We start from the raw sequence: 25,435 nt of genomic DNA on the forward strand, positions 1-25,435 counted from the left end.
AATAAACCACCTTGTCTTTGAATTTCTTCCATAGTCACTTATTGGATTGACCATAAGTATCTTGGAAGTAACACTTATTGGTCCAAAATTTTAACTTCAAAATATAGCTAGCTCTTCTCTTAATTTATTTTTCTTATCTAGATTAAAATATTGTCTGATATGGTTTGGAATTAGTTATTTCTAGTAATCACGCTACATTCATATTTGAATATGACTACTTAAGTCAGATATAAATCCTATCCTAGATGGGCCATTTAATTAAATTCTATCTCCTAGAGAATTCATCTTTGATATTACAAATTGGACTTCAGAGGTGAATAACAGAGTATTGGTTAAAATAATACAAATTCATTGACTGTTGGGAAAAAAAAATTTCATAAATCATTCTCAGACAGCCTCCTAATAATAAAAGAATAGTGAATGTTGATTGAGCCCCCAAATACACACGAATAAGAGTAAATAAGAACTTAAGAAATTTCAGTCAAGTCACTGAGATCTTTACAGCTATTGAGAAACATCACTTTCATTTCTTTTTCCTATCATCTTTAGGAATTGTGCTTAATTTCAAAATTTGTAGAGTAAATTTTTTTGAAAAACAGCTGGTAGAAGTAAATTACATGTCTAAGTTATATAGAATGCAGCATGTCTAAAAATTAAACTAATATTAAACTTTCAGATAAATTAGGACTTAACACCCACACTTGATCTTTACATATGTCCTGCATAAGTATATATGCCATTTGAAATTAATACCAGTGGTTCTAGCCAGCACCAGTTAAAAAGACTAAATATTAGTTTTGAGAAATAAGTTAATACCTCAAGAAATATTTTATTATTAAAATTAGAGTATTTGACCTAAAAATCAGTATTAAAACTCTGTAGCTCTAAACAGTTTACTAAACTCTAGGAGAAAATCTATAGGATTGTCCAACATTTGAGTCACATATATAGAACTAGTCTTTCAAAAAAATGTTAGTAAGCATATTAATTAATTCTTATATAATGTATTTTATAATTTCAAAGCATTTTGGTGTTTTATAACAAAGCAAAGATATTCCTTAATTTATAATAAATGTTCTGGGTTTTAAAATTCTGTTTGTTACATACTCATTGATTTTAAATATGTCTACTTAAATACAAATATTGAAATAATAATGTAACAATGTGATATAATAAAGCGGTTAACTTAAAAAAATCCTGCTTTTTAAATAAGAATATCTTCAGATAGTAGCACAATATAAAATATCAATTAATATCACACCATCCTCGAAGCCTTGCATGTGTGGTAATTGGTTAATATCCTTGTCAAAGATCTTCAGGTAATTTGTATATACTACTGTAGGATTGATTTAAAGTACACTTGCAGTTTTAAAATGTATTCTAGAATGATAGATATGATCAGAACCTAAAATGTCATGAATCCCTTGCCTTACTGCTATTATACTGTATTGGATTAAAATCCAATACAGTATAAGGAGGAAATAAGTAGATAGTACTAAAAGATCACATAAGTACAATGTTTTGGTAAACTAAATTAAATGTACACTTTGATTTTTTTCAGTCATTCCAAAATCATCCTGTTTCCCTAAGGATCTAGAAGCAAGAAAACCACAGATATTAGCTCGTAAGCCCTTGTAATGATTACTTAAGTTAGAATATTATCTATAACTATATTCATAGAGCTATAATTTAGAACTCATTCACTTTGGAAACAGAAAATTTGCTATCCATCTCTTCAAGTATTCTCATAAATTAAGACAAATTTCTCAGCAATTTGAGTGGAAAAAAAAAGTAGTGACATTCTTTTATAAACGATATTAAAATTCTTGGCAATGACAAACTATATCCCCAAATATTTGTGTGAGTCTACTGGCATCTTGGAATAACTACTTAGAACATAAACTCTAGAAGTCCAGTGATTAGCAAGATAGAAAATAAATTACATTAATTAATAGATGTATGAGTTGAACATAAAATATAGTTAATGTTTTAAATGATTATAATTATCAAATTCATCTATAAGAAAAATAAATTGGGGCTAGATAGAGAACAAAAATAAAGAGAATACTTATATCAGATCGGGTCAATTTTAATTCATTCATCAAAGGTTATTTATTAAAAGTTTCTGTTGTGGAAATAACATAGACAAAGTTTGCCTGATATCAGAAATAAAAAAATTGTAGTCTTGTGATATCCTTGTAAATCGAGTAAAGAAAAATGAGCCAGTTATAAATTGTATTAATATTGGTTGAACACATGCTGATGGAGAATGATGTCCATCTACATGGAAGGTTTGAGGGGCATGCCACAGAGCTCTTACTTTAGTACTAAGTTGTTCAAATAGATCAATAACAGGAATGTCAATTCTGTGATCATGAATAATAAATCTATAGATACAGACAGAATATTTGATGACTGAATTAGGAACTAGGAAGACCAAGAGCACAGTGTCACATGCACGTGCTATGCGGTCCAGGTCCCGTGGCTGACTGGAAAATGTGGGGTCTTAGACATCATTGATTTGTATTCTAGTTCTTGCCCTATCTAGGTGTGATCTTAGACACATCTCTTTAACTTTATTAGTCTTGTTTACTGAATATTGTGGAGATTTAAGGAAGGACCTTTGGAATTGAAATTCTGTGGTTCTAATGCCTAGCACCCTGCCCTTTACACAGCAGACACTTAATTCAGGTTGATATTCTCTCTTTCTCCTGTCATTTTCTACCTTTTCCAATATGAAGAACCTAAAAAAGTGAATGCAGAACTCATGTCCACACATTTATATATGACTCTCATTTTATTCCCTTTAGTTAATCAAGCATTTGTATTTAAGACAACTATAGATTTTATCAAGATTTATAGTCAAGATAAATTACATTAAGATAAAATTAATTTCCAAGAGACCTAAAGTTGGTTGTTTTTTCTTTGTATTAGTTTAACAAGAAATTTAAATAGCAACTTTTCTGTGACTATATTTAATCAAAGTAACAACAGCTAAACCACAAGTGGGAAAAAGAAAAAATTATTTTCATTTTTTCAGATTTAGCCTAAAAACCTCATACTCTTAGAAAATATTCATGAAAACAAGGTTAATCAAGAATTTGATAACATATTTTCTTCTCTGTTTTAATGTTTACATCACATTTTATGCTATTAATCTGAATTTTTGATTAAGTTACCTTCCTTTAGCTACCCAGGTATTGCAAATAAAGTAACACAGTATATATACATTTTTTTTCTGAGAGCTCATTGTGCAATAAGAGCAGTGGTAAAAGTTCAGAGTAACTGAGAATCTGCTGAGATGCTAGCTTTGTGAAAGAACTAGAATTTTCTTTCTGACACTTTCCCCGTTACCTATTTCTTTATCTTTATATACTTCACTTACTTCGTTACATTTAACAAAACCTTGATATTATCCATATGACTTAGACTTTAAATATTAATACATTATGTAAATGTATAAGTTTAAATTAGCGCAGTTACCTGTCTCCATGTCATTCCCTCACTTTCATGCCTCCATGACACATGACCACTATTTCCAGACATCTTTCCTCAATAATTTGCATAATAACATTGTTATTATATTATTAATCATAAGACCATATATCCCTTTTAAAGTACCTTCACATTTAAAAAAAATACATGTCCGATATATTTACTTTCTTTTAAAAATGTATATTATCATTCAGGTATAAAACCAACATTTTAAAAAGTAGTAAATTTTATAGGGAAACAAAAGTCAAGAACCATAAAATATCTTTGTAGGCTTCCGTCATGTGTCACAAACTGTCTCCTCAATAAAGAACAACACATATTGAAAGGACTTTTATATATAAGTTCATGATTATTTACCAACTATTTTCATTCACATATTTTGAGAAAAGTGTGTATGTTAGCAGATGAATCAGTGAACACTGTTAGTGCATATCTGTTTTTCATATTTCTGAAATTATGCAAATATTTTAACCCATCAGGATAAAATGAAAATTTATCCAGTTGGGTCTTTAAAAGCCTCATTGTCCTAAAGAAAAGAACTAAAACAAAATGAAGTCAAAAAACACCTGAGATTTATGATAAATATGAATAATATTTCTAATTAAAACACTGAAGTTTAAAGAAATCTAACAGATGTTTGTTTCCTCTCACTAACTTTTAACCCCAAACAAAACCTGCCATCAACAGTGGCTCCTACACTTGAGTTTTTCATTGACTGCAATTCCCACCTGCTTTAAACCTTTTGCTTACATCTTTTCCCTGCTCCGTGTGTGTGACAGTGGATGGGAAACATTTTGAAAAGCCTAGAAAAAAAGTTTCTATGTTTCTTAATGGCTTGCCGGTAGTACTTAAAAAGTGCAAGTGTTTATTCCTTTTTTAATAGATAAAGGGTGGCAATTTAGGAGAAAATATCTGCAGTCCTTGAGTGCTTGGGAATCACTTGAAATGTTTTCGATATGGATTACCCCTTAATATTTCTCATTCCACAATTACAGGTGCAGGGAATATTGGAGCCAGGTTCAGGCATCATGGCAGATTTCTGGCAGGAAAATTAAGCTTGGCATATGAAATCTACAACAAGTGCTACATTTCTCAGTATTTCCTACCACCAATTATTGTTTCACCTTCCACCATTCATTGAGTAACCAACACATCTTCCGACACCTAAAATCTCACTATTGTCACATTCTTCTAAATTCTCAAAATATTTTCGAGACTCTGTACTTTCTATTCTGTGTTTATAATTTATCTGGCTGTTTATGCATTATCACCACACTGTTTACTCTTATTTTTCCAGAATTTTCTTAGATATTTCTTATCTGTTTATTTTTACATCTAAAATTTATAAAAATAATTTTATCTAGGAAAAATTATTTGTAGAATTAGATTACATTTATTAATTTTCAAGGTACTGGACAATAAATTTTCAGTAAGGGAAATGTGAAATGTGTTGATAAATGAATAAATGAATGGCATTCTTTTGTATTATTCAGACAATTGAATGTAGTGACTAGAAATAAGTGTTAGTAGGTATGCCAAGTTCAAGTGCTGGCTCTGGCACATACCTTGGACAATAAAACCTAGCTGAGCCTCAGAAAGGTTACGATTCATATAAAATGAAATTAAGATAATAATACATACTCAAATGATTGTATAGAGATCAAATGAGGCAATACATGTCAAGTACTTCAAAAAGTGCCCAGCACATAGAACTGGTCTCAGTAAATGGTACCTACTACTTCAGGCAATTTATTGTGAATATATATGCCAGTATTGTGAAGATCAGAAAACATTGTGTGGTAGAAAGTAAAGAGTTATTAAAACTGGCCATTTATCTTTTGAAACATGATATAAACTTACATTTTATAGTGTAATACTTTGCAAATAACTTTCACATATATATTATGTAATTTTCACAATATTTTTGTGAATTTTTCTTGTCTTACAGAAAAGGAAACTAAATCTCAAACTTACAAAACAGTAAGTGGCAGAAGTTGTATGTGAATCCTGGATGAAAGATTTTAGGGTTGTGTTCTTTCAGAGAACGAATTCAAAGGACCAGGTTTCAGAATAATATTTTATGTCAGAGTATTATTTGTATTATACAAGGTGCTTTCACATATATTCTCTGTAATGATCTTCACAATATCCTGTGAAAGTAGGCCTGGAGAAAATTGTTCTCTTCCATTTAACAAATTAGGGGAAAAAAGCTCTGGGAAAGTGAAAGTTGCCGAAACTCATTCAGCTGGTAATTGTGCAAGAGGAATCCATGTAGTCCTGTGGCATGCAAGACAACTATTCTTTCCATTACACTGAACTGCAAAGAACTGGCAGCTACTCTTAGCCATTCTCTTACCCATTATATTTTTTTGTTTATTATTCCATTATACATCTTGACTTACTCTAGAATAGTATTATCCAATGGAAATCTCTGCAATAATGGAAATGGTCCATAGCTGGATTGTCCAGTGTGGTAGCTATTAGCCACTTGTAGCTAAATATTAAAATACTATTTATTTCCTTGAAAATTTTTGATGAGGGTTAATCAAGATAATATATATGCTGAAGTTTCTGGTACCTAAAGCTCATAAATATACAGTTACTTACTTTTCTTTATTCATGAGACAAAAATAAGCCTAATTATAATCACTAACCAAAAGAATAATGCTGTGATAGCTCTATAAAACAACTAACACTGATTGTGCTTATTAATATGTCAGATACTTGATTTAAGTGCTTTATGTAGATTAGCCAGTTGAATTCTGACAAGCACAAGAGAAAGGCACTCTTGTTATTTTCATTTTACAGATAAAGAAAGAGTCATTAAACAGGTTAAGTAGCTGCTTAATCTATTAAATGATAGAATTTGAATCCAAAAAGTCTGATTTTAGAGAATGTGTTCTTAATCTCTATATTATATTGATCATTTCTGCACTTAGCTCAAGGATGGGATTGGGGAAGTAAATAAGACAAAAAAATTGTCTTACTTAATTTTCTATTTGTTTAATTACCAGTGCTACAGTTGAATTATATTCTTGTATTATTTGTCGTATTATGAGTTTAAAGGCTTTTGTATATTAAACTAACTAAAACTGACAATATTTTTAAAGAAAACTTATTTCCTTAAAAATACCAATGATAGCTTAAAATTTGTTTTCAATATCAGCAATCAACTTAAAAATTAATTCTTAAAAAATGATTAACAGTAAACTGGGACCACATGAGATTACCAAAGTGAGGAGACATCTATTCTAGATCTGTAAAAATGTGCCTTCATATAAAATGTTTTTGATTGTTAAAAATTATAAATCATCTTAATATATAATTTATCTTGCTTTAATTCAAATGACTTGTTTTAACATTCTAAATCTCCCTTTAATACACACTGAATAAAACAATACACAAACCCCCTTAACAAATTCTCCTTAGTTAATATGGTTAATTGTTCTGCCACAACTAAAACAATTCTACAATAATTACGTTGCCATTGCCAAATATCAATGAAATTGTTTCTTGTATTTAAAAAAAATTTAGATTTGTAAAGCCAAATGAGCACAACACTTTTCGTGTGCCTGAGAGATAGAGAGAGAGAGTAGTATATTGTTTGAATCACGACTTTTCCCTGGGTTCAGTCTTATCCGTAAAATGAGAAGATTGAACTAGATTACCTCTAAATGGTCTTCCACCTATACATTTCCATGATAGAAATTCATCAAATAATTATTCATCATCTAATGTGTACCAGGCATTGTGCAGCAGTGATTATATTTAAACCTTATAAAACCCTGTAAAAGAGGATACATTTCAGGTAAGAAATATTAGTGGGCCAATCTCATTAAAAAAAAAAAAAAAAAACTCTAGTGGGTTCTATGTAGCTGATTTTGGTTAGAGCAAAAGTTTTCCCTCATACCTTTGACCCCACACAAGTAACCAGTCACCCATATTATGTTGTCTGTAAGTGATTGTGCAAGTATAGGCATGGGAAGACCCACACTTAAGGTCGATTCAGCATGAAGCTTCTTCCACTCAACAATAACATTTATTCTTTCTCTAATTTGTAAAACTTGACTTCCTACACTTCTTTCTATCTAGTCTCAGACACCCTTCCACTCCCTTCTTCTCCTCCCCTTAGCCCTATCTAGCTGGGGACGTTGGGAGGGAGAAATTTTCCCCTTTCCCCTCTTGAGTTCTTATGGCTGGACTAACAATAAAATTGACACAAGACAGATTAACAGGAGGAAAACCAATTAGTTTCATGCATATGAGAGATGATATAATTGATACCCAAGAGAATGACCGAAAAGCAAGCAGATTTTATATCTTTTATACAAAGAAACAATAATTTATGAGGATTTGATGGCACAAAGAAACCTAGGTTTGGGTGATTATTACTGAAGATCTAAGAAAAGTTTGGGCTTGGGTAATAAATTAGTAATAACAACAACAACAACAACAACAACAACAACAAGGTGTGTTTATACAAACTTCTTGGCCCCGAATTCTCTAACTTTGATGATAAGGATGTCTCTTTCAGTCTCTAGGAGCAGGGAGGGCACCTTTCACAGGAGAGACTTATTTACTATATTCAGGGAGACAAAGGACTGTTAATACAGTACTTTTGTACAGGCTGCTTCTCAAGCAACTTTAATTCAAAATTGTCAGTATGGTATATTTTGGAGTGGTCTAACCTGGACCCCAATAAGGGAAAGAAAAAATATGTTCTTTAACATATGCTTAGGCAAGTGTTTCATAAGACTACTCGTGGAATAGTAAATAAAGAAAACTCACAGGAATCATTAATATTTTGAATATCAACTTATAGTGCAATGTCATGTTTTTTATATGTAGTTGTTCTGAGTCCATAATGCATTTATACCACACAGCAGCAGTACACTAGATGGTGAGGTGAGGAAGCAACAATGGAGTTTGAAAGTAGCTCAAAATCTATGGTGAAAGGTTTCCTAATTCTATAACCTTTTATAGCACATAGTCTATATATTATTTTATCTTACACTCACAAGAATGCTCTGGGATAAATAACAAAGGTATTATCTTACTTTAGAGATACAAAAGCAAGAAAGTTGAAGCTAGAGAAGGTAAAGAAGAAAACAATGGATCAACGTGAAAAACAAAATTATCATCAGAGTTCATATATTAAATGTGAACACTAAAGGAAAGAAAATGAAAAACTATTTAAAGACTCAATTGCTGAGAAAATTAGGACACTATTGACAGGGAATAAGGAGCCTATGAAAAAGTAAAGCAATTTTGTTGAAGACGAACTTACTTTAGGAGAGTACAGCAAGGTTAAAATGGTCTTCATCCATCTAGAGACATATTCCAAGGAAGGGAACACTTACTTATGAAGCTGATGAAGATGACTACTGATATTATTACTGCAGGAAATCTTTCGCACTTACGTAATCTATGACCACAGATTTATACCAATCCATTCTGTACTCTGATTAGAAATTTTATAAGAACATTCTATCACACTGTCTGCATGATATAATAGTGAATATAGGCACACCACCTACTGGGTATTATTAGAACAAATCCCTCTGCTCACCTCTCAATGTTCCTTCTTCCTAATCTCCTTACTCCCAATTGGAGCCTAAGATAGAGGAGCAAAGAAAAATGATTTTGCCAGACTGATAGTTTTTCTTTCTTTCATTATTTCTACTATTTCTAATTCTTTAATAACATTTTCTAACAATGCAGAAAATTTATTGATAGCATTGTTCCTCTCTTCTAGAGGTTACCAGTTCATAATAGGTTAATAAAATATCCTTTGAAGATGAATTGCTGACAATTCATGCAGCTCTTTTTATGCTCTCAAAGAGAGTACATACCACTTGTCTTCTATTCCTGTTTCATTTTGCATCATATTTATATGGCCCGTTAATAATAATGGGTAGTCTTTTAGCTTCTGACCGTTTGTCAAAAGGAGATGCATTTGTAGCTATTTATTCAGCCTCGCAATTGATTAGTGCTGACTCATATTTACATACTTTCTCGTTTCTATTTTGAAAGGCCCCATTTGTTCAAAATGAGCCACTTTGGGAAATCTGTGGTCAAAAAATAGAGTAAACACAATTAACCAGAACCCTAAGAAAATGAGCTTAAAAAAAACCCACTTGGCTATTTTTTAAATGATTCAACTAAAAATAAAATCTTTTCATTTAAATTCATAGTAAATAAGCTACCATGGACCTCTGTTACTTTATTCACTTAGAAGTGAGTGATCATTAGGATTATAAAATCCTTCAGATGCTCAATGCTTAATTATAATAAGACCATATGCCTAAGCATTGTTAGACGCATATGTTATCTCATTTAGTAGCCTCATTAACACTCTGAAGTACAATGCACTTATCTAACTAATGATGCAACCAAGGATTAAAGAATTTAACTTGCTTTAAATTGTGTGTCAAGTAAATAGAAGAATCTGATTTGGATCCCAAGTTAACATTAAAGTCAAAGAAATAATCTATTGCTGACTCTTTGCCTCTGAGAGGAGACCACACTCTGTAAAGTGTTATTTCTTTTCTAATAAACTTTCCTTTTGATTATTAAAAAAAAAAATAATCCATTGCCTTTCTATATCCTTTTATACAGTTAAAGTACGTTATAGATAATGTCAGTAAAAAAGTTTTAAAAAAGGGAATAATTTATAATATCAGCATTCTAACACTTTTCTATTTTTTCTCCAATGTATATTGAATATATAAACTTTAAGAAAATTCTATTGTCCATGTAACTCATGATATAGCTCACCGCTTTCAATTATCTATGAATAATCCATTCATAATGGAATAATCCACTGTTATATTTTTTTATTTAATGCTATAAAGATCTCTTATCTTTCTATATGGACTCTCTTATCTGGAAATAAACTGGTCTTTGTTCTGCAATATGTTATTTTCTTTGTTCATGAACTTTCATCCAGCTTTCAGTGTAACTTTCAGGGTGACAAGAGCCTCGTTAGGATTTATTTCAATGTTTTCCACTTCTTATTTGATGAAAAGTAAGTTGCCACAAACAATTTGTCTCTTCCCTATTCTAAAACTATTGCCCATTTGTAAATGTTATCCACATTCTCTTATTTCACCTTGCTTGAGTAGTATTTAATGTAAACTTAAACAGTTTTAACTAAGGCTGTGTGTGAATACATAAAATATTCACTTATGCCCACACTGATAGATTGCTTAATAATCTTGTTTACAATTAAACCTCATTTAAAAATAAATTCAACTACTATTAAAGTATAGTAGTTGAGGAAAAAAATAAAGCAGTTTAAATTACGTTAAATTAAAATGATGCTTGGTAATGTCCATAAGAAATGTGGGGCATTTTATCGCAGGAAAATTCTCAGATCTGTAGTAGAATACTGAGCAAGAGATGTGCTTTATTTACCATTGTGTCCTCAGTGCCTGACATAATGCCTTCTGGGTGGATGGACAGAAGGATGAATGGATGGATGAATAGTAAATGGATAAATGAATGAAAGAATATGGTTTTGTGAATCAGCTACCTTCTCATTTTATACATGAGAAAATGTGCAGTTATACAATGTGACTTGCTAAAGGTCAAAAATCATTAAAAGGGAGAGCTAGTTATGGAATTGTCTTCCTGAACTCCAACCTGGTACTCTGTCCATAGTCCCAACACACATGAGAAACTGAATCTTCAGGACAAAGGGAATATCTTCAGGAGTATATTAATATTCTCAGGACTAAAAATGAGGTCTATTTATCTATCGCTGAATGAATTAAACTGTCCTTGAAAATTTCCTATTTCATTAAGTAAAAATATTTCTCTATCTTGCCACAAGAAAAATATATGACTCTCCCCATTACATAAATTCTTGCTATAGTATCCCAGTAAAAAATTGTAGTAAGTAAAAAGAGTTTATATCATGTATATATTACTCATTATAAATTTCCAAATTCCCTTAACATTAAATTGTACTGGGAAAAAAATGCTTTCTTTCTTTTACAGAGGAGACAACTTTAACATTTTGCAAGACTAACTTTTTAAACATCAAATATAAAATGCCTGGCCAAATAAAATAATACAGAAGTTCTGATAACTGAATAATGGATAGCATCTGATATACTACATAGTATGCTCTTAGGATTAAGTGTTGCAAATCTCCATAGCATATTTACTGGCCTAACATGTTTCCACAAGCCTCCCATTTTGCCCCCGCTCCTCACTGGTAACATCTGCTGTAAATCTTTCCCCTAAAAACAAAAGTCCTTTCCTAAAACCCAGAGAATACATGAAGCACAGACTTTTCTTTCTTGGTGTCTTTTTGGTTGACAGCTTGGACACAGGGATTGACATAGTCAAGGTTCTCTGTGCTCGAAATAACCAGTAAAAGATACCAGAATAAATTAGCCATTTCAGCCACAGGAGCAGCTATGTAAATTGCACATGTGTAAGAATATGGCTCTCCATGGACTGACCAAGGTTCAGTAACAGAAGAGAAATGTCAGTTATGTTTCATGATATCCACCGTATATGATTAAGAAGTGGATGAGGTTAGGGGGGTGGAGGGAAGGACGAAAGAAGAGTCTATTAGTTTGTTAGAGATGCCATAACAAAGTACCACAGACTAAGTGGCTTCAAAACAGAAATTTATCTTCCCGCGGTTCTGGAGGCTATATCAAGGTAGTGGCAGAGTTTCTACAAGGTCTCTCTCTCTCATTTATATTGTAGACGGCTTTCTTCTTCCAGTGTCTTCCTGTGGTCTTCTCTGTGTTTTGCTGCTGCCTAATCTCTTCTTATTAGGCCACCAATCATTAAATTAAGGCCCACCCATGTGACCTCATTGTAACTTAATCAGCTCTTATAGGAGCTACTTCCAGATACAGTTACATTCTGCGGTACTTGGGAGTTCGGACTTTAACAAATGAAATTTAGGGGGACACAATTCAGTCTATATCAAAGACATTATTTAAGATTTTTAGAAATGGATACTTCTATTAAATCATTTCATGGATTCTGGTAGTGCCCTGCCACCAAGGAGGATTTTTGCTCTGTTAGGAAGATACACCTTCCTCAGCAAGTGTGAGTGCTACTAAGTGAGGAACTAGGATAGCGCTCCCCTACACTTGATTTTAACAGGCGTATCCTTCAGCTGAAAGAAAACTGAAGAAACTATTTCTGTTTGTTTGACTAGAACATTTCACTCCTTTTTCTCCTCCCTAGATGGCAGTTTGCTTTTGAGCCCTTTTCATTTCCACTTTCTCTCCTACTCCTCTTTCTTTATTCCCATCTTAGAGGAAACAGTTCCTTTTAAAGTTATTTCGCCTTTCCATTTTTTTTTTTTTTTAACCTACAACACTTGGTCTTCCTAGGTTAACTCCTATCCAAATATCCAAATACTAACTAGGCCCGACCCTGCTCAGCTTCTGAGATCAGCCAGGATCGGGCTTGTTCAGGATAGCACGGCCATAGATTTCCTTTCCATTTCTTTATATATAATCTTTGCAACAAGGGACAATGCACAGCCTTTTAAGTGCCTAGCATGACATCTACCTCCCCCAGCATAGTCCCTATAAGTGGTTCATTCTTACTCCTCTGTTTTTTAAGATAGCCAGTCCCCAGTAATCTACTATTTTCATTTACCATTATTTATGTGACCCAGCTGGGGAAAGTGCAGTCTATTGCGAGGAGCAGGCTTCTGCTTCTGCTCTTCTTCTGCTCCCCTTATGCTCCCCAGGGGACCACACGGCTCCATATATATCAGAGTACAATAGTGGGATCCAGCCACACATGTGTGATACAATAAGCTGAAATATGTTTACATATTTTGGGCTCAGGCGCCGTACTGCACTAATGTAACATTCTAAATCTGGGGTCCTATTCCAAGCTGTGAGCCTGGATCACAGCCAGACCGACAATCTGCCAGGCCTGGGACCCACAGTCTTTCATTTTTCATGTGTCCTGAATGGAAAATACAAGTTTTAATGAGGATTTCGTAGATTGGTCCAAAGGGAGAATTCACCTCTCAGAGCATAAAACCCCTTTGGCATTTCATATCACATCAGCTCTCAGGCAATTGTGTGTGTGTGTGTGTGTGTGTGTGTGTGTGTGTGTGCGCGCGCGCGCGCGCGCGCGTGTGTGTGTTCCTCTTCATCTCCTCTACTTTTCCTTCTTACACCACCTCCCAGATTCATTGTTCTGCTCCAGAAAGACCATTCACCCACAATTTTTCAAGACAAATTTAGCACTGTTCATAGAATTCAAACTGTAGCACTGTTTTTATCATTTAAGTAATTCTAAACTTGCAAATCCCCATCTACATCTATTACTCATCTCAGTGAACAAAATATGTTTCGTATGAGCAATTTCACTCTCTTATAAATCAGGAGAGCTTATAAATGGAAAAATAATGTTGTTTTCTGTCAGAAACCTTTTGTGTGCACGATTCTAACGACTAGTCTAAGTCTTTTCAGATGTCTTTCTGCCCCTGTTTTCATTTTTATTTCATTTCTGAAAATTTTTCAGGGAGATTTTCCTCTATTACTTTGCTTAGGTAGTCAGTCACAAAAAGACTATGTGTGTCTGTACTTCCATATGTTTTATCCAGTGTATTTCCAAATTTACGGATTTTTCAAATCATTCATATTCCTCACCAAACTCTCTTTAATCTGTTTTTATTTGAAAATATTTAGACTGGAGAAATAATACATTGTGAATACGTCTTACCTTTTGATTCTCCGGTCTTATCCTCAGATTATTTCTGCTTCATTATTTCATCATTTGTCAACATGTTCTGGCAGCACTTTACAAATCTTTGAAATAGGAATTTCTAAATCCTTTTGCCACAGCTACCTAAGCCCAGATGAGAATGATTGTCACTGATACCTTAAAGAAACACAAACATGCTTCACATATTAAATCTGTAAAGAAAAAGAATATCCTAAAAGAACTGAAAATAAACTATGTGTGGTGCCAGGTGCATGCTAAACTTATCAGTGAGATCACTTCGCAAATTATATAAATGTCTAACCACTATGCTATACACCTAACACTAATATAAAATAATATGAATGTTAACTCTAATTGAAAAATAAATAAACATTAAAAAAAAGAACTGAAAATAATGAACGGAATAGTAGTTGCACACTAAAGGAAATAAGAACTTTAATATTAATTAGAAAAAACAACAGGTCTTTCAAACGCTATCCATACTGATTAAAAAGCAGATCAAGTAAGAGATAACAATTCCCTTCATACACAGTGCTTCACTGAAAACTGAAAACTGATTATTGGTGGCTGAAAGTTTATATGCCACAGTTAATCCAGCTTGAACAAGACAGTTTTATTTTAAAACAAGTTTTCATGAAGAACTAGAAGACTCTGTTTCATTCACTTGACTGAGAGTACAAGCCAGGTCTCTATCAAAATCACATCAGTCTATCTTCTAGTCATAAGATTTCACGAGGCATCTCCTGGAACATTTCACTGCCCGACTGTATATTTTTACTAGGAAAGACTGTACAGTGAGCTCTAATTCCAGTGCTTTTTTACGTATATAAAACATATATACCTACAAATACCTATATATACACATATGTATGTTTCTCTATATATGTGTATACATATGCAAACTACTTAGTATATACTATGTACAAAAAATATGCTCTGTATATATACTTGTATATTTATATACAAACTATATAATACACTGATGTTTCTGATATTAGAAAGATCTTTATAATATGCCCTGTCATTTTTCTTTGGTTGTATTTTTTTTGTGCTGCATAGTGACCCAGAAATATATACTATCATTTCATTTATAATTTAATATTTTCCGATACCTTGTCTAGCAGTTTCTTCAAGCATAAGTCATTAATTTCTGGTATTATTGATTGAAGTGAATCCATAAAATTTAATTTTCTGGAACATCTCTAAATCTCTTGACATATTATGGGAGGACTAATTCTGATGTTTTAAAATATATTTCTGGAATTTCTCAGAACTTACTCATGTATCTAAAGGAGTAAATACATAGACAGGTTATTTTATTTATTTCTCAGATGAACTTCACAAACAAATTGAGATCTTAAATACTAATAAAAAAAAATACTGAGATTATATGCCTTGGATTAATACATATTACATCGAACAAATGGCCATTAGAGTCTAAGTATTTTGTAATTTTAAAAAATATTTGTGGTCTTTCTGTTGTTCAATTAATTAATTTTTTATTAAATAAGTTTCACATAGTTAATTTTCTAGTTGCAAAACTAAAATAAATATCAAGAACAGAACATTTATTATTTTTTCTTCCTCTGGTAATCATCTTAATAGTTTTTTCCATGAGAAAATTTTTCAAGGAATACTTACATAGAAATATGCTATGTTGGGGAAGTGACAAAGCTATTGTGACTATAAAATAATTAGACTTGTTATTTTTTAAGGTGTAATGGGAAACATGGGTTTGACTCCACCTTCCACTTTCTATCTTTTTATCTCTTTCTCTATCATTCTCTCTCTCTCTCTCACACACACACACACACACACACACACAGATAGCAGGGACTACAATAAAAGAAATGTTTTTTTACACCCTCTGTCACAAAATCTGACAGAAATTTTTGGTTTTCCCACACACAATCTTCATTGTATTCATTGTCCCCAGCAATCACCATAGCCTTCTGTTTCCTTTATAAAGGCATATTTATAATCACTCTAGGTCATGATACCAATAATTTAAAATATGCTTACAAGTTAGTCAGATCTTTGGAAAGAATTAAAAATGAATATCTCAGTCTACCCTGAGTATGTATGAGACTGGCATTCACATTCCTGTTTAATCTCATAATCTCCTGCATGATGAGTGCTCTCATGGCTTCTTTACTCCTTGGACTATCAATGTTCAGAAAATTTAAGTAATTTTCCCAAGGTTACATAGCTATTTACAAAAAAAGGCCTAGATTTAAACAAAATTCTCTGAATTTAGTGCTCTGGACACTGCAAGACACTGCTGTGCAATGAAGACTTCAAGGTTTGCTTATAGTATTCCATCAAGTTATGTGCTTAATACATCACTGATCAGCTATCTGATAAGCCATTTAAATTCTTTGCCTCAACACTAAATAGAATCAAGTTAATAAAGTCTATACTTTAAAACATCATAGAAAGAATTCCTCTCAGAAATTCTCTAAATAAGTTGTGATTTTTCTATCTCTCTCAATTTGGGAGAGAATTATAATATATTAATGTAAATATTAAAACTAATATCAAAAGGAAAATATTTACTTTCAGGAAAATATCAAGTAATTAATTCAAAGGGAAAGTCTAGAAAATAATAAAACTAAAAACATCCATAAACAAAGATTTGAAATTATAATCTTACATTTATCATTGCTGGAGACTGAATTGTGTTCCCCCAAAATTCATATGTTGATGCTCTAACCTCTAATAATATGACTATATTTGAAAATAGAGCCTATAAGGAAATAATTAAGGTTAAATGTGGTCCTAAGAATGGGTCCCTGATTCAATAGGATTATTGTCTTTGATAAAAGAGACACCAGAGAGCTCACTCACTCCTTCTCTCCACGAGCACATAAAGAGGAGGTCATGTGAGCACACAGCAAGATGGTGGCTGCCTACAAACCAGGAAGCAGAACCTCACCAGAAACTGACCATACTGACACCTTGATCTCAGACTTCCAACTTCCAGAATTGTGAGAAAATAAATGTCTATTATTTAAGCCAGTCTATGGCACATTGTTACAGCAGTCTAAGTTAAGGCCATTATTATTTTATTATTAGCTATTAAAATATAATTATGGTTTTGACAGTTTTCCCCAGATGCGTAAAAGCATTACTTTAAAGAAGCTTCATCACAATGCTATGAGATTAATCTCACTTTACATATGAGAAAGCTAAGACTTAGAGAGATTGAATAACTTGTGCAAGGTCACACAGATAGTTTGCTAACAAAGGTGTGACTAGAATTCCTACCTCTTGGCTCTTCATCCATTCACCTATCACAACATCTATATTATGATACTAATAAGCGCTTTGCCTATATGAAGACTGTTATCACCAGCACTACCTATGATATTATATTAAAAATATAAATGATGTTATAGACCACTTTTACACAGTGCAGAATTATCAATATATTATTAATTAGCTTTGCAATATAGAGAGAATCTTAAGAGAAACTTGATAACACTCTCTCAGTAGCCTGTATGAAGTTGAAGGTGTATTTTATCCAAGATATCATAGCCCATATCATGTATGAGAAAGTCAATGATTCCATTATGAATTACCCCTAGCTATCTCATTCAGGTATTTATTTATTCGTTTATTAAAAGGAGGGCCATCATTTGATGTATGTATTCTTCTAAACTCTGGAGATATAATGATAAATAAAACTGAAATATCCAAGGCCCTCATAGAATTTGTATTCAAGCAGTGCAGAGAGACCTCTAGCTTAACAAAATAAGGACAAATTGTTCTGGGGATGCTGAAGGAAATAGAGTAATATGAAAAAGAATAACTGCAATGAGAGTCACCTTTAAACAGGGTAGTAGAAAATATCTGTTGGAGAAGGTGTCATTCTAGCTGAGCTCTTATTGGTGAGAACAATTAAGGCACACAAAGAGCTGGGATGAGTAACCCAGGCAGGAAAGATAGCATGAGCAAAGTATGGGACAGGAAAGTGATATGTTGAAGAATCAGAAAAAAAGTAAAAGTGCTGGAGCATAAAGAACTAAAGGGAATATGGATGATGAGACTGGAGAATAGAGCAGGAGAAACAAAATACAGCAGAAGTTCTGAGCCACAATAAGAAGATTTGGTTTTATTCCAGATATAATGAGGAAATTGTTTTAAATAGAAAGTTAATGTATTTGGCATATTTTAAAAAAGCCATTCCAGCTGCTATTTGGAAACAAAGTTCAATTACATGGTTATCGCAGTAGTCCAGGAGAAAGATAACGATGCCTTCTCAGGGGTTACAGCAATAGAGATGACAAGCCATGAAAAGACTTAAGACATATTTTGGTGACTTAGCCAATAAGATTTGCCCAGGGATTAAATGGAGCAATGAGAATGAGGGAATGGGAAGAAATAAATGTCTAGCTTAAGATACTGGAGTGGTGGTGGTGCCACTTAGCAAGGTAGATTTTTCACAGAAATAATAGCTTTAGGGAGTAGAGGATGGAGAAGGGAAGGAACCTTTTTTAAACATAAAATTTTGAGATGTATTTGAAACATTTGGATAGATCATCTATCTTTGGGAAGATGGTGGCCTGAAAGGGTTCTTCTTAAGTTTCTCTTTCTTGTCTGCCACTTGGCTAATTCTCCAGAGTAAAGCAGCAGCTGTGGTAAGAGAGTGGGCAGAGCTCAGAGGGGTGTGTGAAGCCCAGAGGGTGTTGTAGTCAGGAAAGAAAGGTTCAAGGTTTTACTCCTCTCCTTATTCCTGAGACTATTAAGGTATTAATACTCTTACCAAGTACATATCGGGCAGGCCGCCTTCTGCCACCCTCTGGGAAACATTGTTGGCTAACAGGAGAGGAGACTGCTTTTCCTTTACAATGTGCAGCTTTGCAGCACTGAAAAGAACACTTTCAGTTTATCTTTATGGGCAAGAATGAACAGAGACTGGAGTTGAAAAAAAAAATAAAATGAAACAGACCTTAGGGAAACCAAATGCTAGAAACAAGACAAAGAAGCAGAGCACCTAGAGCTGTACTTTGTAAACTAAAATACAAAATGTAAGATCACTTAATTGTCAAAATAGATATCACCATTAAGAAATAAAGGAATATATCAAAACACAAACAAATATACAAAACACCTAACGATCATGAATGAAAAAGTAGTGAAAGTTAGAGGAGTGGTCTAGGTTAGAGATACTTGAATAATCAAGAATTTACTTGTATAGAATGTTTTATTTATCTTAATCTCCAGAATCAGCCTCTTCTACATCTTGACATCACTCTCTAGTAGAAAAGAAATACGTACCTACTAGGCTTCTAGTTGTAATTGAAACGGACTTCTCTCAGCACCACCATATTGCATTAATTTATATAAATTGCATTAATTAACTTATAATAATTGTACATAAATTAAAGTGTACAAATCGCATTCATTAAAGTGACAATGCATTTGGCACAGTACCTTGTGCATAACAGGTCCCAAACAAGTTTTAGTTTCCCTACTGCCTTAGGAGGCAACTTACTTTTGCCCCTTACTTTTACTTTTTGAGGTGTTACTTATTTACTATTCTCTTTTCCAAACAGTCTTATAAAACTCAATATACCTAAATGTTGTTATCACTTTCTGAGTTATTTCTTACAATAAAAAGCAATTTCTTTCTTTTTACCATAGCAGTTATTAAGGGAAGAAAACACATGCTTCTAGACTTTATATTTAGACTTATACTTGCCTTAGGGTATAAGTAAATCTACATTGACATAATATCCCACTTTTCAAAAATAAGTTTGTGTATGGAAATAGTTCTGTAGCCACCATGGAGATAGGATGCAATAAATTATACAAAAGTATACCTATCTTTCTCTGTTAGTAGCATATCAAAAAAAAAAAAATTCAATAGCATAATGAAGACTATGCAATTGTAATAGTTAATTGTATGTGTCAACTTGACCTGGCCATGGGATGCCCAGATAGCTGATTACACATTATTTCTATATGTGTCTGTGAGGGGGTTTCTGGAAGATATTAACATTGATATTGGTGGACCAAGTAAAGCAGATGACCCTCCCCAGTGTAGGTGAGCATCATTCGATCTGAACCTTAATAGAAAAAAAAGCAGATGAAGGTTGTACTTGTTCCCTGACTGCTTAAATTGGGACATCTATTTTCTCCATCTTTCCTTGGTCTCCAACTTGTAGATGGCAGATCATAGGACATCTTAGCTTTTATTAATTGCGTGAATTTTATATACATATATTTATACTTATGTATATTTTTATATATGTAGATATATGTATATGATTATATAGATAGAGATCTATATGTGTGTGTATAGCTATAGGATATACATTGTTTTATGACCATTCAACTCATTCCTCATCAATTCAGCTTATGACATTGCTTCATACATCTTTATTGAGCATTTACTATGTGCTAGCTCCTTTCCTAGGCACACTAAACACTGGTCATTAAGAAAATAGGAGCCACCAAATGAAATTACTCTAGATTTCCTACCAAGTAGCCCACAAACCCACCTATATGTACCATCCACATTTTTCCCTTCTGTTACAATAAGGAAGAGTCCCATATCTCAAAAGTTTGTGGGTTCTAGTTGCTCGTGCACTCTCAGAGAACTTGAACATTTAGTTGCGCTTGATGACCTATAGGTCTATTCCAATGAATTCATTCATCTTCTAGTATGTCTAATTTTAGAAAAATCATCTTTTGATCTCCCATCCCTACCCCACCTCCCCAGCTTCTAAGCCATATCCCTGCACAATAGCCAACAGAAACAACCAAAAGAGTTGTTTATAATGCTTTCCCCACATCCCAGTCACCTTTAACCCTGTTCATTTGTATATTGCCTTCACAACTCCACTGGGACTACTCTTACTCAGTTCATCGCTTATCTTTAAGGAAACTATAATTTTTTATGTTGCTAAAACTTGCAGCATCATTCTATGGGATAGGCAATCCTTGCTCTTAAAGAAGGAGAAAAAATAAACAAAACAAAAATGCTTCTCTTGACTTTTCTGACCACATTCTTGTTATTTTCTTGCCAAATCTTTGATTGCTTTTCCCTCATATCCTTTCCAATTCTTTGCCTCTATCTAACTTCAAAACGTCTGAGTTACCCGGGCTTGTTTTGGGGCACTTCTCACTCTTTATTCTCTAAATACTTTCATTTTTCCCATGACATTTAATTATATCTATAGATCATTGACTCTGAAATGTATATTCCAAATCAATACTTCCTCTATGAGCTCTAAGTTTTTATAGTCAGCTGCATACTTGCTTTGGTATTTCTCAGGTATTTTAAAGTTATAATATATAAAACCAGACTCTGAGCGTAGGTCTTCATATCCACAAGAGCATATTCTTCCTACAGTCATCCAAATATCAGCAAAGGGTACTTCCATTCACCCGGATGCCGAATTCTGAAAAGTCATTTTTAAAATCTCCCTTTCTCTCTCATCCTTGTTTGATCCATCACTAAATCCTAATGATTCTCCTCCTTAAATATATCTCTCTTCTTTCTAATTCTTTCCGTCTCCATTGACATACTCTAAAATGCTATCACTGATTAACAGGCTCACTGAAACAAACCTCTCCACTGATTTCCCCAGATCTATACTTGTTCTCGAATTCATTATCCACTCAAAATCCAACATGTGAAACAACTCATGCAATCTGCTTATAATTTCTTAGTGGTTTCCCAATATATTTAAGAAAATAAATAAATGAAATTGCAAGCTCCAAAAATAAACTACAAGGTCCTATAGAACCATGCTACCAACTACTCTGCCAGTATAACTGGGCAACTTTGGCGTTCTAACTCTGTGTTCCAGCGACACTTGCACTCAGTTGCTTGAACACATTGAACTTTCTCCCACTTCTTAGCCTTCACTCACACTATTATCAGGTCCTACAATTGATGTGTCTTCTGTTCTTCTGCCTGTACATTCTCCATGTTTCGGCTTTAATGTTGCTTCCTCAAAGAGACTTTTCATTGTATTCTAAATATCTAGATGTGATTTTTTCTCTATAAAATTTATCATATTTGTAATTACTTATATATTTGTGTATTTATTATTTAATACTGTCTCTATAATAGGACGTGATGTAAAAACAGATAACATTCTTTTTTAATTCAGCACTGTATCTCTAGACTCTAAAGCTTTGATTTCTTTAGGGAAAAATCCATTATTATAGAATAATTTTAATCTAAATGTATTATAGACTAAGTCAATTGTACTTTTTTCCCAAAGCTGTACCATCAAACGGCTCGAATAGCTATTCTTTCCAAACATCCTGCTAAATAAAAAGCCAAGGGCAATAATAATGATTTTATGTATAAAATATTCTAAAGCATTTTTTATTCACTTAAATAATATTTTTGAATTTTTATTATGTGCATGATAGGATAAAACAATGGTAAGAAAAAGATAAATAATGATTCTTGCATTTAATCTGTTTGTAAAATGGATGAGAAAATCAGATATCTACAGTCAATCAGTATTTATTAAATTTGTAGAGAACCGTACTAAGTTCTGGAGACACAAGATGAAAAATTCATGTGCCCATATCTGGACTAAAGGAAACAAACATGCTTGACTACAACACATATCTATAAAAGATCTTTCTTTCAGGGTCTTTTAGATTTTTTCTAAAAGTCTGCAAGTAAGCTACTAAATGTTTTGCAACAAAGTTCATAAGCCTGTATATATGTGAATAATGAGTTATCTAATACCTCTGTTTCCATGTATTTTAATTTAATGACTTCTGTACTTTCATTTTATTTTCCCCACATTCTGGGCATTTTCTCACATTGATAGTTGTAAATTACTTTAAAAGACTCAGAGAGCTGTTGCAGCTCTTCAGCTATCATTGGAAAACAAGTTCATGCACAGAGAGTTTGTGGTCAGTCTGTATAAAAATATTCAAATAAGCTTTTAGGTACATTTGCTGATATTGTATTTAACATAGTAGCCTGCACCCTGTTTACATTGTTACAGATACTTTTTTTGTTTCCTTAACAAGAGCAATTTGATAATGAAATTTAATGCTTATGCTTTCATGCACCCCAAATAACATACTAGTTATATTGTTTGTGTACTTGTACTCTTTACCTGAGTTTGTTTGCCTAAAAAATGGAAATTGCAGTAAATCTCAGGCTCATTTTATATCTCTGTGCCTATTTTAAACTTGGAGGACAAATGAGACCAGCAAATAATGACAGAGTAAAACCAAGGATATCTTTTCATTTCTTTCTTTTTGTATTCACTTTTATTTATTTAAAGAAATTGTGAGCACCTATGGTGTATGAAGTCCAGTCTATAGGCTGAAGTATATCAGTAAACAAAATAAGCAGAAAATTCTTGCTCTTTTATATTTGAGCATAAGGAGACACAAAGTAAAGAACAAACATAAATAAACTGAAACTAAAAAGCAAGCAAAGGGGTTTGGGGAGGGCTAGAAGGACAGATTGTAATTTTAAATAGGTTGATCAGAACAGGATTCATAGAAAAAGTGAGAATTGTGCAAAGGCTTGAAGGAGATGAAGGTGTTAGCCAGTGGGAATAACTGTTGGAAGAGTGTTCTAGAGGGAGGAGCCAGTAAGAGCAAGGGGGACAGGAGCTTGCCTTTGGTGTTCAAGGGAGAGAATGATGTTCACATATTCAAGAAGAAAAAAGTGAACAGAATTCATTTCATTCAGTCCATCTGGCTGGTCCTACAGTTATTATGCATTGAGTCATTCTTCATTGTAAGAAACTAGTAAGCTCTCATAACTTTTATTTTCAATTGTGTTTATACATATTTATATTCACATTTCTATGTACTTTTTGTAAAACATTTTTTATTATATTTTAAACTTATTCAGAATAAGGAATTGATCCTCTATTCATTACTGTTCTCTATACTGTTTTCTAGATGCCATAGATATTCAATGAATGCTATTAACTGTAAGTAGAAAAACAGACGTAAGAATCTGAGGTTTAAAGGCTCTAACTTTGTTCCATGAATCATAGTGGTCAAATCTTTTGGTCTTTGCCTCAGTTTCCTAAAATGCAATTGAAAACTAATTAAGTTGTTAAATGTGTAAAGCACCACATACATACAAATTATAATAAAATATGGCTTATATTCCATCAATATATGTGAATAAAAAATAGAGGTAAAATGTAGAAATCTAAATACAGTTCTTCAGAAAAAGACGCAATTTAAAGGCTCCTGAGAAAATCAAAAAACTTTCCATAGTGTGGCCAATGATGACATTCTATGAGCTATGACCTGGATTTTCAGCTCTGGTGGCCAGTTTCTATCAGTTCAGTATTAGTCACCTGGATTGTTCAGTGATTAGGCCCTGGGGATAACTTCACCTTCCACTTTAATCCATTTCATGCTTTGTCTATTTCTAGAATCATATCTCTATGACCTTTAACCTTGCTAACTTTCATCTGAGTCCCCAGCTTACAGTCAAATGACAAGTCAAGTAAACACATAAATAATGTGTTTTCAGAAGTCAAAGGTGCCGCACAGGCCATTTATGTAGAGACTCTCTGATTTGTGTTCTGATATGTTATTTTAAGTGTTCTACTATTTCTAAACTCCCCAAAATATATATGAACAAATTTAGTAGACAGATTGATAATGAGAAATATTAAATGAAGTAATCATAGGATATTATTATTTCCTTTCACACACAAAGCCGAGCTGCTTAGTGCTCAATAACTTCAAGTCTATCTTTCTCATAGACGGACAATGGAATATATTTTAATTCATTTAGAGACACAAAAAGCATTCTCCCATTCAACTTCCTGTTATAAATTGTATACTGTCATTCAGTATTCATTTATTCTATATCTAATTATTTACCTCCAGCTATATAACGACTATGCTAGCTGCTGGGAATATGAACATATTTATGACTTTCTTTCTGCCTTTTCAGAATTCAAGTCCTAGTGGAGAAGAAATAGAGGTTGACATTCTACTTTGGCTAAGGTTTCTAGAATATTTTGGTTCAAAAGTGCTCACCAAACTCATAGGAGCTAATGTAAAAACCAGCTATGTAAACTGATTGCTTTTTTATAAATTTAAAGTTAGTGATCTTTGCTCAGACTAATGTGAACATCATAATCACCATCCAGAGAAACTTTTCTCAATATGAGTTTACAAGAGAAACCAAGTAAATATTCAGAAGATTGCCCAGTGAGCATGGTATTCAAAAAATCTGAATAGTCTTATG

At 32.9% G+C, this 25,435-nt stretch overlaps 1 protein-coding gene across 1 annotated transcript in view; it reads left to right on the forward strand.

Moving 5' to 3' along the window:
- The window catches only part of TACR3 (tachykinin receptor 3), a 57,872-nt gene that overhangs the window by 28,727 nt on the left and 3,710 nt on the right, over positions 1 to 25,435 (forward strand). The window lies entirely within an intron of this gene.

Source organism: Rousettus aegyptiacus, unplaced genomic scaffold, assembly GCF_014176215.1.
Source record: "Rousettus aegyptiacus isolate mRouAeg1 unplaced genomic scaffold, mRouAeg1.p scaffold_m13_p_10, whole genome shotgun sequence".
Classification (NCBI taxonomy): Eukaryota; Metazoa; Chordata; class Mammalia; order Chiroptera; family Pteropodidae; genus Rousettus; species Rousettus aegyptiacus.